Genomic DNA, 16,250 nt, shown 5'->3' on the forward strand with positions numbered 1-16,250 from the left:
GCGTTGGTGCCACAAGGTCTCTTTAGCTGGGTGAGAACAGAGTGTTTTCCTCTCTAATGCATTTTTTTTATACCTGAATATGTTTTTTTTTTTTTTTGCGGTACGCGGGCCTCTCACTGTTGTGGCCTCTCCCGTTGCGGAGCACAGGCTCCGGACGCGCAGGCTCAGCAGCCATGGCTCACGGGCGCAGCCGCTCCGCGGCATGTGGGATCCTCCCGGACCGGGGCACGAACCCGTGTCCCCTGCATCGGCAGGCGGACTCTCAACCACTGCGCCACCAGGGAAGCCCCGTGAATATTTTTATTTCTTTAAACCTTGTTCTTGTGTATGTTTTCCTATGTAAAATATTTTTTTCCTTGTCCATTTTTTTTACCCATGAAAAAAAGTGGTACTATATACATAACATGAAATGTACTGTTTTCACCTTTTTAAACAGTTCAGTGGCATTAAGTACCTTCACTTGGTCGCACTGCCATCCTCCGCATCCGTCTCCAGAGCTTTTCACCTTGTAAAACTGAAACTCTGTACCTGTTGAACAATAACTCTCCATCCCCCTTCCCCCCCCAGCCCCTGGCAACCACCGGTCTACTTTCTGTTTCTATGAATTTGATTATTCTAGGAACCCCTTATAAGAGGAATCATAGAGTGTTTGTCCTTTTGCGATGGGCTTATTTCACCTAGCATTCTAAAACATTTTTAGTAGGTAAATAATGGTTAAAAAACAAAATTCAGCTGAGTAAATTTGAAAGTCTCATTGGTTTTATTAAACGATTCATAAATTGGGCAGCATCCTGATAGGTAGCAAATAAAAAAGCACTGTGAAGAGCTGTACAAACGGGGAGGTTTTTATAGGCAGGGCGTGCGTAGGACAAAGAAGCCATAAACGAATGAAAAGGGTTGTTTGGGGGCAAGGTCACCATCCTTTGCCGGGAGGGCTGGGGTCTGTCATGCAGATTACCTCCCTGGTGTTGATCAGGAAATTCCAGACTGATTGGTTGAAAATTCTACTCCTGGGAGAGGCTGCAACTCCAGTTAGGTTAGGCATTATGTTTTGGTTTGTTGCCGTGGGGCTTAGCACAAGTGACTCCATTTTGGACCTGTTTCTTTTTCTTTTTAACATCCTTTGTGCTATTCTTTTATACCACCTTGTGGATTCATAGAAAAATACAGATTTGATCAGGTCTGGCTCTGTTTTTTCTTACTTTGTACCTATCGGGAAAAGCAATGTGACAAATGGTCAAAATGGTCAGTGACATGAAAAGATTGAACTTAAAAAAAAAAAAAATGACCATGGAGCAAACTGGGACCTTTGCAGTTTTTTGAGTATTTTTTTTCTTCTTTAAAAAAAAAAAAACAAAAACAGAAGATATGAACTCCCCCAGGATGTTTGTCAAGAGTGCCTCGGAGGGGGACCCCAGGAAACTTGAAGGGTAAATTAAGCCCTTCTAATAAATTTAGGAAATGACACCCAGGCGTGGTTTCACACCATTCATAAAATATGTAGCTCCTTTCTAGAGAGAGAGGATTCATGGGATTTTTTTTTTCTTCTGAAACAAGTCCCTCCAGCCCTCTGAACACAGACTGTGTCATTCTAACATGGGGCAGCGCCCGCTCCCTTGGCCCGGCTGCCAGAGTAGGGATGGTCCTCGGCCAAGGCGCTGCATCAGTTGCATCCCCAGAGGGACCAGAGTGTGCCTGGGGAGTTAGTGCTCAGAGCGGCAGCCCATGAAAGACTCTGCGGGAGACTGGAAGTTGTAGGAGGCCGATGGGCACATTGCCTGCCTGTCTTGGCTTCCTCATCTATCATTGGATGTTTTTGGCTAACCAGAGGGCATATTTGATTTAAATGTGATACTTAATCACTGAGTGGATTGACAGCTGAAATGTATGAGCCCCTGGGAAACTCAAGTTCAAAGTCTGAGGGCCATGGTAGAATTCTGCTGGGATGCTTGAGTTTGGGAACAAAGATGCCGGTGACTATGTGCATATCTGTTCTTTGTTGTCTCTTGTTCTTATTCCGGTCATAGCACCTCAGTTTGTCTTTGGAGAACCACAGGTGCAGTGGAGGCATAGAAAACAAATGCTTTTGTTGGAGCTGGTGCTACCTGTGAACCCTAAGAGGAGGGACATGTGAACCAGCTTGACCTGACTTCCGTGGCCATAGTGACCCAGGAGCGGCCATGTGCCCCAGGCTGGCCCAGGGAGATCCCTCTCTCCCTGGGACCTTTTGCTGTTTTGCTACTTGAGTCCCCGTTGCCCCGTGTCCTAGTCTGCGCTGGCCGCGGCCTTTGGACTTTAGTCATTTGGGTGAGTGTGTAGTAGTCTCATGTTGTGTGTTTTATTTTTACCTTTTAAATTTGAACAGTTTCAGTGTTTTATTATGAAAAATTGTAAACGTACCGGAAAGTTGCCAAGAATTTCATAGCGTGCACTCCTGCACCTTCATCTGGAGTCCGCCATTAGCATTTTATTGTGTTTGCTTTATCACGTGTCTATCCTTCTGTCCATCTGTCAGTCGTATTCTGGGGGGAAAGCATTTCAGGGTAAGCTGAGAACATCAGGACACCTCCCCCTAAACACCTCAGCATACACAGCACTAACCACAGTACAGTGTTGGCCGTTATTTCATTCTTTTGAGGTTTAATTTACCTACCGTCAAGTGCATATATTGTAAGAGTCATTTGTTGAGTTTTGACAACTGCCTATACCTGTGCAGCCCCAGACCCTATCAAGTTACAGAACATGACTGTCACCCAAAGCCCCTTCCCCTTAGTCCCTGCCCCCACCCGCCAGAAGCAACCATGGCTCTGATCTTTTTTTCCACTCTAGAATCTCATTGTGGTTTTTTTTTTTTTTTTTCCGGTACGCGGGCCTCTCACTGTCGTGGCCTCTCCCGTTGCGGAGCACAGGCTCCGGACGCGCAGGCTCAGTGGCCATGGCTCTCGGGCCCAGCCGCTCTGCGGCATGTGGGATCTTCCCGGACCGGGGCATGAACCTGTGTCCCCTGCATCGGCAGACGGACTCTTAACCACTGCGCCATCAGGGAAGCCCTCACTGTGGTTTTAATTTGCCTCTTCCTGATGACTAATGATGCCGAGCACCTTTTAATACGCTTACGGGACGTTGGGGTTTCCTCTCTTGTAACATGTCTAAGGATGACTTTTAATTTGGTGGGGGGAGGAAGGGATGAGGGAAAGAGCCCAGTTGATTGGCGGGGGTACCAAGAGTATATTCCTGTAACAATATGATTCCAAGGTGTCTGCCATTAATTGAAGGTCGACTCTCATACCCTGTAAGACTTCCCAATGAGGAAATGCTGATACGTTAAAAACTCATCCAAACAAAAAAAACAACTCATCCAAACATCGGTTAGAGGAGTGAAAATTTGAAGCATGTCCCTCGAAGCCTTCTCTTCTAATCATTTCCAGTTATATAACTTTCCTTCCAATGAGTGTCAGGCTAGCAGGAGGACTCAAAATCATTAGCAGATTCATAAAGAGATTCGACCAGCGGCTGCCAGAGGAAGTGTGGCTCTGATGGTGTCAGACTTGTCCTCATATTGCAAAGCGAGGGTGCTGGTGCAGGGGTGGAGCTTCTCAGGGAAGTTGACAGAAAGGGTTTTTAAAAAAAAAAAATGAATTTCCCTGGTCAGCTCTTGTCCCACGCTTCGTGGGTGAGGACTCTGTTTTGCTGCAGGCTTGTACGCGGTGGGTATTTCCCCCTCTTCCTCCTTGGCCGCGTCTGTCTAATCCTGCAGCTGGGCACATGTGGCCTTGTCACGAAGAGTGGGCTGGACTGGGGGAGGAGTGAGGTCACCCACACCCTCGGTTAGCTTTTCGTTTCTTATCAGCCATCATTTTGTGAAGGCGGTGGTCACCAAAATGTCCCCCAAGGACCCTGTTCTCGGTGGCACTTGTGTCCGAATTGCGCCATTGGAGGGTGTATCCATCAGGGTCTGGAGGGCAAAGAAACATAATTGTGGAGCTCGAGGGGAATTTAAAGAAGGGACTTTTTCCAGAGGTGTTGGTGGGGTTAGGGGATGGTAAAACAGGCCCAGGGGAGGTAAGGGGGAGGGAGCAGTGACAGGAAGCCGGAGAGAGATTTGTAGCTGGAGGGGTGACTGGTAGAAAGATATTACAGCCAACCGCAGCCTGCAGAGAGGGAGCAGGTGGAAATGCCTGGACCTCGCTCTCCTCCTGAACCCTCACCTCCCGCCTGTCTCCGCCACTGGCCGAACCCACTTGCTAACCGGTGGACAAGGGAGTCCTTAGCTGCAGTCCATGCAGGTCGGCCTCCTGGTGCACAGAGCAGGCAGGAGAAGGGCCAGGTGTAGATCCCCAGGGGCAGATGGAGAGTAACCAGCCCGGAGGTGTTTCCAGAACTTTGTCCCATGTTAAAGTGGCAACATGTTTGCTCTCGGTGGAGGGCATTTAAAAACCCTCTTGGAGAATTTGGAAGGGAGCTTTGGCCTAGGAACCGATGTGAGATCAAGTGCAAATACGGGGGGGACGGGTCTTGAACGTAGAGATCCTTCCTTTGCTTGCCTTTAAATCAGGAAATGGTGGCAGAGGGGCACTGGTGGGCCATGGCGCCAAGGGGCTGGGAGAAGCAGAGGCACCTCGGAGGAATTGTGGGTCTAGGAGGTGGGGGGAGCCAGAACGAGCTCCTCGGGGTGGAGGTACCTGGGAAGTATGATTGCATCATCAAAAAGAGATGGAGAGGGACTTCCCTGGCCGTCCAGTGGTTAAGACTCGGCGCTTTCACCGCAGGGGGCACAGCTTCAGTCCCTGGTCGGGGAACTTAGATCCCGCAAGCCGCGCGGCGTGGCCGAAAAACAACAAAACAAAACAAAACACCAAAAAGAGATGGCGAGGAGGGAGGTCGTGGCAGAGCCTAGGGTGTACCGAACAAGAAGGAAAAGTCAACTCAGAGTGGAGAAGCGGCCAGGTCAGCGGTCGAGAACCCGGTCTAGAGGCTGGCTTGTGGAACAAGAAAGACAAGGGCCAGGAGCACAGGCTGTGGAGTGGGCTGAGCTTAAGCCGGTTGCTGGTGGGGAAGGTTATTCCCCAGGATCTCGACTCCGGGTGATGCTTATCCATGGCTGTGGAGGATAATGGTTCAGAATGCTGGGTTCTTCCGCCACATAGCTGTGGGATCATGGGCAGATTACTTAACCTCTCTGTGTCTCAGACTTCTCATCTGGCAATGAGACCATTATAATACCCATCTCATAGGGTTGTGTTAAAGTTCCAGTGAGTCAGTAGACATAAACCTTAGAATAATGCCCGGCACGGAGTCATCAGGTAATTAGTGTTACCTGTTAATACGATTGTCATTGAAAAAATATCATTGCTCGGGCCCCGTGAATTAAACCAGCATCCCCTGGAGGTGGAGCCTAGGCATCAGCATATTTTTAAAGCTCCCTGGGTGTTTCTAGTGAGTAGCCAGAAGCCATAAGCCACTGCTTTGTGATTTGGTCTTCAGGTTCTCTGTTGTTGTCCCAAAGGCTGCCTCTGAACTGGAAAGGACCGAGTGGAGCAGTTTTGGGGTGGGGGGGTGGTGGGGAAAAGTGGTCCCGCCAGAGAGGGGAGAGTGGGAGGAAGCCGTAATCCAAATTGATCCTTCAGATGGCGGTGGGGAGTGAGCCAAGGAAATTGGCTTGAGTTAGCTTCTGTTTGGAGGCTGATCAGTTGTCACAGACGCGGCTATTTGAAGCTCAGCAGTCATTTACACTTTAGTATGAAAAGGTACTAGGACCTTCTGGCTCTGAATAGGGTGCAATTGGGGGACAGCTTGAGGGCATGGGTAACAGAAGGAAGAGTGTTGGGGGGAGGGAGGTGGAGGGAGAGGAAGACTTTTTACTGAAATGTTTTGTTTCTCATCTTGAAGAGTCAGTGGTCAGTAGGATTTAGTGGTAGAGGTTCCCTGAAGCTTTGTGGAGATGGGTATTAGGGGTGTGTGTGTGTGTGTGTGTGTGTGTGTGTGTGTGTGTGTGTGTGTGTGTGTGTGTGTGTGTGTGTGTGTGTGTGTGTGTGTGTGTGTGTGTGTGTGTGTGTGTGTGTGTATATGAGAGAGAGAGACAGACAGACAGACAGACAGACAGACCCGGGTAGGGGTTGATGGTGACTCCACTTTTATGAAACAACGAACATCTCTTTTCAGCTGTAACGAAGACGTTTTCTAGGTGGGTTGGAGCATCACGCATCGGCAGCATCTTACAGTTGTTAAAAGCCCCGGGAACTCGAGGGGCTCAAACTGGGTTTGAATCCCTGCTTGGTCCCTCTGGCCTGCGGCAGGCTTTTCAAACCTTTCGCTGCGTCCACATCCTCATCTGTAAAATGGGCACAATAATATGGGACTTGTGTCATAGAAGAGTGGGGAGCATTAAATAAAGGAGTTAGTCTATGTAAATAATTTAGCAGTTCATAGATTTTCTTCTGTTATCTTTTTTCCTACTGATTTCTTTTGAGAACGTTCTGAAGGAGTCTAACAAATGACCTCTCTTGTACCCTGGCTCGGCCTGTCTGGCCCTGCTCGCCATCTCCCTGCATCCTGCAAGGAAGGCCCTCCTCCAGGAAGTCTAGCTGCTCATCCAGCCCTCAAGTCTCTCCTTCCTTGGGAAGGAAGTACCTAAGAGGCATCTTCCATACACCACCCTGAATTGGCACTTTTAAAGCATGTATGTTAAGATAGAGAGGTCCTCACTTGAAGGCAGAAGCTGACTCTCTCCTGTGATTTTTGATATGGTCTCTCGTACCTGGGCAGTGATGTATGAAGCCCTGAGATTCGAGGAATTTGTACTCGGGTTCACGTCTTGACTGTGTGACCTGACTGAGTCACTCGGTCTAGGTGGGCCTTATTTTGTTAGGTGTAAAGTTAAACTAATAATACTGAGTGCTGTAAGGGTTAAGAGATCAATGTATGGGAAACCACCTCTTCACTGCGAAGTGAAATTACAGAAATTCAGGGTACTGTTATCCATCCTCCTGTATTCCACCAGGACGCCTTAGCCAGTGCTGAGCATGTAATAGTTTCCCAGTAAAATCCTCTTGAGCAGTTGATTGCTTTCCAAAGTGCTTTGCTGAAGCTTTTTTTTCCATATTTCTATTTTTTTAACATCTTTATTGGAGTATAATTGCTTTACAATGGTGTGTTAGTTTCTGCTGTATAACAAAGTGAATCAGCTATACGTATACATATATCCCCATATCTCCTCCCTCTTGCGTCTCCCTCCCACCCTCCCTATCCCACCCCTCTAGGTGGTCACAAAGCACCGAGCTGATCTCCCCGTGCTATGAGGCTGCTTCCCACTAGCTATCTGTTTTACATTTGGTAGTGTATATATGTCCATGCCACTCTCTCACTTCATCCCAGCTTACCCTTCCCACTCCCCCTGTCCTCAAGTCCGTTCTCTACGTCTGTGTCTTTATTCCTGCCCTGCCTCTAGGTTCATCAGAACAATTTTTTTTTTAGATTCCATATAGATGCGTTAGCATACGGTATTTGTTTTTCTCTTTCTGACTTACATCACTCTGTATGACAGACTCTAGGTCCATCCACCTAACGACAAATAAATTTTGTTTCTTTTTATGGCTGAGTAATAGTCCTTTGTATATTTGTGCCACATCTGTAGCGTTGGTTTTGATCTGCCTCTCATGATGCCCTTTCTCTCATCTTTTGGGGGGAGTCACCCCTACTCTCCCCCTCACCCCCAACCCTGTAGTCCTGGTGGGGCTTGTCAACCACGGTAGGTTGCTAAGCAGGAGGAAGTTACCAAGGCCCCCTAAACTAGGGAGAGTCCACCCTCAGAGGAGAGCCCATTAGAGGGGAGAGATGGCGCCCTGTTGACATTGTGTGAGCCCCTGGAGCCAGTCATCCCTGAACTCCACCCAGTAACAGGAGCTTATAAGCCCCGTCCCCCCGACGCCCTCCCCATCCTTTTTGGCTTAAACTTGTGGATTACTGAAAGCCCTGGCTCTCTTTTCCTTCCATCCTAGAAGGCAACGATGGTCTCTCTTGTCCCATTAACAAAAGGGAAAGAGAAAGGGTGTTACAGGTAAAAAGTCAAAACTGGAAGATTTTATTTAACAGGTTTCTACAATATCTTCCTATAATCAAATGCTATGCTGCCACGGAATGATGTAGAAAAATATGTAATAAGGCAAAGTATCACCAAGGAACAATGAACACGTGTTAGTTTTGCAATTAGAAAACAGTCTAACTGATGCAAAAGAAGTTTTGCATCAGGAAGAGTGCTTTTAAGTCAGGTCTGGAGAACCTCAGAGCCAGCCCTAGCTGATAGGTTTCTTTCTTTCATTTTCTTATTTATCAGACACTCATAGGGCACTTGCTGCGTGCCAGGCATTGTTCTAACTCTTTTAATCCTAACAGAGACTTCATGAAGTAGTTTCTACGATTGCACCCATTTTACGGGTAAGGAAACTGAGGCCCAGGAGTAAAGTGACTTGTCCACGGTCACAGCGGTGCCTGATTGAAGCCCAGCAGCCTCTCCCCCAAGTCATGCTCATCAGTCCCAGGATGCTGCCTTTCACAGTCATTTATTGGCTGCTGTCTAAAAGGAGAGAGTTATTATTATTTTTTAAGTAGTTATTTATTTATTTTCTTTATTTTTTTGGCTTCGTCGGGTCTTAGTTGCGGCACGCGGGATCTTCATTGAGGCATGTGGGATCTTTCGTTGCAGCATGTGGGCTTCTCTTTAGTTGTGGCGCGCAGGCTCCAGGGCACGTGGCCTCTGTAGTTGCAGCACGCAGGCTCTCTCGTTGAGGTGCGCGCGGGCTCAGTAGTTGTGGCGCGTGGGCTTAGTTGCCCCTTGGCATGTGGGATCTTAGTTACCTGACCAGGGATCGAACCCGTGTCCCCTGAATTGGAAGGTGCATTCTTTACCACTGGACCACCAGGGAAGTCCTGAGAAGTTATTTTTTGAAAAGCCCATACCACCTAGATTGCATTCAATCATTCATTTTTTTTCTTAAGGACGTAACCAGTTAAGGGAGAGAAAGAAATAGAAGAAAAACAGAGAAAGGGAAGAAAAGACAGATGCAGGAGGTAGGAGGTGGGAGGGAGAAAGGGAAAGAAAAGGTTAAACGATGCCCAAGAACACGTGGGGTTAGGAGGTTGAAGGTAAGATGACATCAAGTGTGTATGTCACACCTGATTTTCTCTTGGGCAGTAGTGAGTATCTCCTGTTAGGGCTGCCCTTTTACATTTTAATGAGTTGATGAAGCACTATTCCTAGCTCTTTGTTTTTATAATATATTTTTTAAATTGAGATATAATTCACATAACACAGAATTCACCCTTTTAAAGTGTGTACTTCAGTGTATATTCACTGTTCAATTCTAGGACATTTCTGTTACTCCAAAAAGAAACCCTGTACCCAATTCATGGTCACCCCCTTCTTCCTCCTTCCCTCACCCCTGGCAACTGTCCTGTCTCTCCAGATTTGCCTGTTCTGAGCGTTTCATATAAATGGAATCATACACTGTGGCCTTTTGTGTTTGGCTTCTTTCACTTAGCATGATGTCTTCAGGGTTCATCCATGTTGTAGCATGTCAGCACTTCTTTCCTTTTTACGTCTGAATAATATTCCCTGTGTGAATAGAATACCTTTTATTTATCCATTCGTCCGTTGATGGCCATTTGGGTTGTTTATTTGATTTGGGGCCATGGTGAATAATGCTGCTGTGAACATTTGTGTACCGGCTTTTGTGTGGACACCTTTCATTTCTCTTGGGTGTATACTCAGGAGTGGAATCGTGGGGTCACGTGGCGACTCTTTGCTTAACCTTTTGAGGAATTGCCAAACTTTTCCTAGCTCTTTAACCTCTAATCCTTAACTGTCATTTATGGAAGGTTGTAAAAATGTAGCCTGGTGCTTCTTTCTCTGGCTGCAGTGTCCTAAATTCTATGAGATGGGTTATGGTATGCCCTTTAAAATGGCCCCTCTTCCGTTGAAGCTGACATGCCATGTGCCAACCTTCTGCAGCTGGAGGTTGGCTTGTGGGTTCCTCCAGGCCACCTGGGGATGCAGTCTCCTGAGGGAGGATCACTGCTTCCCCCATGGTGATTCGTGACCAGCAATAAAGAGTCATCAGAGGGATGGAGAAGGGCCCAGGTTAACCCAAAGGGTCATCAGAGGGATGGAGAAAGGCCCAGGTTAACCCAAACTGACAAAGCTACTCCCCATCCCACAAAAGTGACCCCCCAATACCAAGATGCAACTAAGACATTAAAGAAAACCCTAAAACAGGTGATCCTGACTCTTTCCCAAGCTGCTCAGTCAAAAATGCCTGTTCTTGGCAGTACTGTTAAGTCCCCTACGTACAAATGAGTTCCGTTCCAAGAGCACATTTGTAAATCCAATCTGTTCGCTAAGTCCAACAAAGTTAACCTAGGTATCCAACGAACACAATGACTATATAGGACTGTACTGTAATAGGTTTATAATACTTTTCACACAAATAATACATAAAAAACAAACATAAATAAAAAATTTCTTTAAAAGTTTTATTTATTTTTGGCTGCATTGGGTCTTCGTTGCTGCGTGTGGGCTCTCTCTAGTTGTGGTGAGCGGGAGCTACTCTATTGTGGTGTGGTGGCTTCTCGTTGCGGAGCACAGGCTGTAGGCGTGCGGGCTCAGTAGTTGTGGCTCGCAGGCTCAGTAGTTGTGGCGCACAGGCTTAGTTGCTCTGCGGCATGTGGGATCTTCCCCGGCCAGGGATCGAACCCGTGTCCCCTACGTTAGCAGGCGGATTCTTAACCATTGCACCACCAGGGAAGTCCCAAGATAAAACATTTTTAATCTTACAGGACGGTACCTTGAGAAGCACAGCAGTGCAGTACAACAGCTGGCGCTTCTCAGCAGTACCAGCTACATCACCCCTGCTTTTACGCACGCTAACGGACAACCTGGGCTTGAAATAAAGATGCTGTACTGCTGTACTCTATGCAGCGCTGTACAGTAAAGTACACCAAAACACAACCACTTGCAGAGGATGCACGCACATGACGGTGTACGCCAGACACGTGAACTGATTTACGTGATTGGACATGTGAACGCACGTTCGCATCTTTGAAAGTTCGCAACTTGAAGGTTCGTATGTAGGGGACTTACTGTAATTAAGGTTTGCGTGAGCCTTAAGGTCTGTCGTGTTCTCACATGTCACTCACGGTGGGTCCTCAGCAGGACCTTGAACTTGGGCGAGCGGTGACTCCTCACATCCTCCTGATTTTACAGCCCAGGACACGGGAGGTAAGGAATTTGTGATTTGCTCCAGGTTAGGAAGTGGCCGTTAGTCAAGAACAGAGTTAGCATTCAGACCCTTTGACTCAGAGTTCTGTACTCTTTTATTACGAGCTCTTGGCAGTGTTCACACTCATTTTAAAATCTAGATAAAGGTACTCTGTTTTTTTGTGTTTTTTTTTAAAGAATCAAGTTAGAGAGTTTGAGCTTGGTTTGAGGAAGCTTTGATAAAATTCCGGTTGTATCTTTGGCACGAGGGAGAGGGGTGGCCGTGTGTACCCCCAGTCCCATCCCGTGTGTACAAACACAGTTACCCAATATCTTTTTACAAGTTTATTTTCATTGTTTATGTGTGAGGTTTCTTACCCTGCTTGGCTGGTCTTAGTGTCTCACTTTGAGCTCTAAGAGGAAATAGAAGGATGTTCCTGTTATTTTAACTAGCTAGTAAATTCCAAACTGGGAGATAGGTTCAGCTGGGAGCAAACACCGTTTACAGAAACTTTCGGGTTGTTTCCTTTTGTCTGAGTGTTTTAAAAAATCTACCTAATTGAGGTTGCCTGGGAGTTTTTGCGGGTTTCAGAGACGCAGCTGTATATTTATACTTCGCTGTGATTAAACACAGGCACACATACATGGCCCTCCCCTCAAAAAAAAAAAAACAAACCTCACTACTTGGCTTTGCCTGAAAGTGGGATAACAACTATTTATTCATGAGCCAAAACCCAGGCACATAGGGGATCCTGCACAAGTAAGATGAGCAAAATACTTTCAAATGTTTTAAATTGAATTGGGAAGGTATGAATAAGTATTTTGCCATTAACACATTAACAAAAAATGTAAACTGGGTGACTAAGCATTTGAAGAGGGCTTTTTGGTTTCCTCCTTACTTGTAGAAATTCTTGACTTAATAGGGAGATCTCAATTTAACGTGCCCAAAGGAGCATGGATTCTGAAATAGTAGGTCCTAAAATAAGGAATTTTTACTGTCTCACTGTAGGAAAGGAGTGTTCTTTAGGCTGTTACCCCTTGACCGTGATGTAGCCTGTTACATACCAAGGTGATCAGTTTCCAGCCGGGGTGCATCAAAGCAGAATGGGGCCTCGGAGCCCGTGGGAGGGCCTGGGAGTCTGCATTGCTGGCAAGTTCCTAGTGAGGCTGGTCTGTGGACCCCACTTTGAGTAGCAGGGAATCCACTTTCTGTCTCTTGAGAGGATTTTGCTTTGTAAAACGAGATGTGAAGGTCAGTCACAACGTGGGAGACTTGGCTAGGACCTCATCCTGGGGCATCTGTTCTCGGCTTGACCCGGGAAGTAGGCTGGGATGGGCAAAACATTCCATTTCTTATCCATCCTTTCTATTAGTACGGGTTTTGGTCACAAAGCCTGCTGGTTCAAAGGGCCTGGGGCTCACACTCTGGGCCCCTCCCAGAAAGTCCTGGCTTTAGACCAGCAGGAGCAAGTTCTGTCATCGAGGTGACTGCTCTGCCCCACAGAGACAAAATGTGTCTCTCCACCTCACTGAACCCTGGGGCTTTGCTCCAGGGTTATGCTCCTTTGAGGGCTGGGAGATGGCCCTCATTTCTGGGGGTCTTAGAAGGCGTTGCTCTCACACCCCCTCCCTGAGCCCCAGCCACGCACTGACTCCCTGGCTGCTGGTCCTGACCCAGCCACTGTCTGTCCAGCAGCAGGTGTGATGGTGTCCCCGGCAGGAACAGAGGACCCCACGGGTGCCTCTCTTCCCCACACCAGGACCAGGCCGCCGATTGGACTGCTACACCTGTAGGAACTCGGAACTTGGTCCTAGAGGCCCTGGGCCCTGCTTCATCTCAATGCCACCTATGTGATAGACCCCCCCCAGGGCCAGGGCAGGGCTTCAGCGTCTGGTTTTATGGAAGGTTTCTTCCAAGCCTCTGCTGCTTCCTCCCTTAACTAAGTTTTCTAATGATCGGATGGGGGGCCCTTCTGGTCTTCGTGCTGCCTAAGCTTCCCTGGGCACCTTTTCCTTGGACTAAGCTGGGCATGGCTTGCTCCAGAGAAATCTGGGAGTTCTGTCATTCTTTCTGCACCCCCTTCCCAGCACTTCTCTGAAATACGGTTTGTTTTCTTTGCTTTGTGAGTGCCTTTGAACTTTCCTTACCAGTACTTGTCCCCATGCCCCTGGCAGATGGCTCTGGACACCAGGGTGTTTGCAGCCTTCAGCTGAGCAAGGCTTTCTGCCAGGGATGGGCTGAGGGTTTTCTTTTGGTCTCCCACCCTCTGCCTGGGGCAACCAGTGTTTCCTGCGCCATCTGGGTGGAACGGCCATGGAATGGCCAGCCACAGTTGAGAACTCCCTTTCGAGACCTGGCTGTGCGTCTCTGGAAAACACACCTGATCTTTGGTACCAAGTGGCTTCTCTTGCTGCAGAGCATGGGCTCTAGGCACGCGGGCTTCAGTGGTTGTGGCTCACAGGCTCTAGAGCACAGGCTCAGTAGTTGTGGCATACGGGCTTAGTTGCTCCGCAGCATGTGGGATCTTCCGGGACCAGGGCTCGAACCTGTGTCCCCTGCATCGGCAGGCGGATTCTTAACTACTAAGCCACCAGGGAAGTCCGAAGAAGAGTTATTTTTGAAGCCACAGATAGATGTGGAAATTTATCAAATGATGCCTTATAGCATCTCTCAAGATAATCATATTTTAAAAGGTTTTTGAATATTAATATGATTAATGATATTAATAGATTTTCTAGCAGGACAGTGTTGAAATCAGAACAACTTGCTGGAAAGAGCATAGGACAGAGTGTCTGGAAAGCCGGATTCTGGCTCTAGTTTGGTTCTTGGTTACAAATTTGACCTTGGACCAGCCCATATGCTTCTTTATTCCCTCTAACATTATCCCAGCGTTTCCTTCTCTGTCCCGTGGGCATAGTTCTGTTTTCCTCCCTTTCTTGCTAGTGAGTTGGAAGGATCGCAGTGGATCAATAGTTCTTTCCTTTACATTTGTTTAAATGCTTTCTCATCTGAACCATGACACAAGTGTAAAATGAGGGGCATCATGATGTTCCTTACTGGGCCATCATCAACCAGGAATTCACGTGTTCATCCACTCATTCCTCCAACAAATATTTATGGAGCAACTGCAAAGTGCTAGGAATTGTTCCAGATGCTGGGAATACAGCCGTCAACGAAGTAGACCAGTTCCCTGCGCAGTAGAGCTGACATCCCAATAAACACACACTTTCACACGTATGTCAGCTGAGTGATACATAATGTGAAGCTCTATGAAGCTGGGGGAGGGGTGGAGAGTGAGGCAGATTGAGGGGGGAGGTTTACCTTAAGTGGGGTGGTCAGCGAAGACCTCTCTCATTTGAGCAGAGAATGAAATAAAGATGGGGAATGAGCCACCTGGAGATCTGGGGGAGGGATGTGCAAAGGCCCTGAGGACGGTTAGCCATGCCCATGGAGCCCGAGTTGGGTGAGCTGGTGGGAGAGGGCAAAGATTCGGGGTCTGAGAGGTCGAGGAAGGTCAGATGATGCAGGACCTTGTGGGTCTGTCATAGATGCTCTGTTCTTTTTTTTTTTTTTTTTAAGTAAGATGGGATGCCCCTGGGGGGGTGTGGGTGTTGTGAGCTGTGAATGACATGGTAAGGCTTTCCATCCTAAAGGGTCGCTCTGGCTGCCAGTGGAGGATGGATTGAAGCCGGTTGTGAGTCAAGGCCAGCAGACCTGAGGGGATGGAGGTCCAGCCTGGGCTGATACAGCGGAGGTGGTAAGGAGTGTTAGATTTAGCGTTCACGTCAAAGGAGGCGCTGACGGATTTGCTGATGAATTGCGAGCCTCATCTTAGAGACAGCTCCTTGACTTTTCCTATGAGAAGGAAGTGTGTCAAGCTCCCCTTCTCCAAGACTGGAAGTCTGGCCTGTATTTTCCACACCATCATTGTGCTGAGTTGGGAGAAACCCCAGCAACTCTCCAAGCTTCTGGCTGGACTGAGAGATGAAAATAACCAAGGGGTTCGGATGTCCCCACGAGAAATCCTGTTCTGAGGCCGAGCCCAGAAACACAGTTTACAGTTTGATCGGATCCATGGAAGAAGCCTCCGCCTCCTGGAGGGAGGTTCCTTTGGAAAGGAAGTTGAGCAAGCTGGTGCCATGCCCCCTGTCACGGTTGGCGGTGGTCACAGGATACTCCGCCACGGGCGACATCGTCATTAATAAAAGACAGACCGCGTTTGGGAGGTGTTTGCTTTAATTCAGGGCGTCTAGTCTTCCTGCAGACGTCCCTTTGTGCTGTCCTGTCTGCAGCCACCCCGTGCTGCTCGGGGGCCAAGTTGCTAATTTATGTCCTTGCCCTTTAAACTCTCCCTGCAACTCTGAACCAGAAAAAGTCTCATCTCTCCTCAAATGTTGCGGCTTCAAGTCTTCCCCCATGGTTTTCTGCTAGTGTTCCTTCCTTTGATCTTCTGTTGGAAATTTATTTCCTTCCCAGAGCTGAGGCATCCAGCTCTGAGCAATGCAGACACCACCTCCCGCCTTGGCTGGCGGGCGCCCCCATCCCCACAACCAGTTCTGAGCCTACGTCTTCTGTGCTCATGGGGCATGGAGCTCGGAAGGTGGTACCAGAGCTGTGCGTGGACGGGAAAGAGAACGGCGTCGTGCCTGCACTGCCGGGCTTGTTCCCGCCACGTGGAGACAGGAAAGCACACGTAAAAATAATTGTGAAAGGCCAAGTCGGAAACATAAACAAACATAAACCAGCAGAGCGTGATGGAATGTTCATAGCTTCCCCCCTGCCTTTATTAGTTTAGGAGAAATCTGGCCAGCTCAGTCCCTGGCCTTCATTGTGGAGAACCTATCTGAGCAATGGGCAGAGAGGGACAGAGTTGGAGCAGTCTGGAAGGGTAGTTTTAGGAAGAAAAGAGAAAGGACTGACCTTGAGGGCTTGTGTATGAGCGTCTGTCAGTCTGTCTGTCTTTTGGAGAAGGAGGTCTGCAGTGGGGAATGACCCAAG

General features: G+C 48.0%; 1 protein-coding gene across 4 annotated transcripts in view; it reads left to right on the forward strand.

Moving 5' to 3' along the window:
* Nucleotides 1-16,250, forward strand: part of GAS7 (growth arrest specific 7) — a 200,877-nt gene that overhangs the window by 26,833 nt on the left and 157,794 nt on the right. The window contains exon 1 of one of the 4 annotated variants that reach the window (XM_060136154.1): nucleotides 4,876-4,947. The exons of the other annotated variants lie outside the window; for them this stretch is intronic. The gene's annotated coding sequence lies outside the window, so the exon portion shown is untranslated. Of the gene's footprint in view, nucleotides 1-4,875; nucleotides 4,948-16,250 lie in introns of those variants that run through there. 4 annotated transcript variants of the gene reach the window in all.

Source organism: Lagenorhynchus albirostris, chromosome 20 (genome assembly GCF_949774975.1).
Source record: "Lagenorhynchus albirostris chromosome 20, mLagAlb1.1, whole genome shotgun sequence".
NCBI lineage: Eukaryota > Metazoa > Chordata > Mammalia > Artiodactyla > Delphinidae > Lagenorhynchus > Lagenorhynchus albirostris.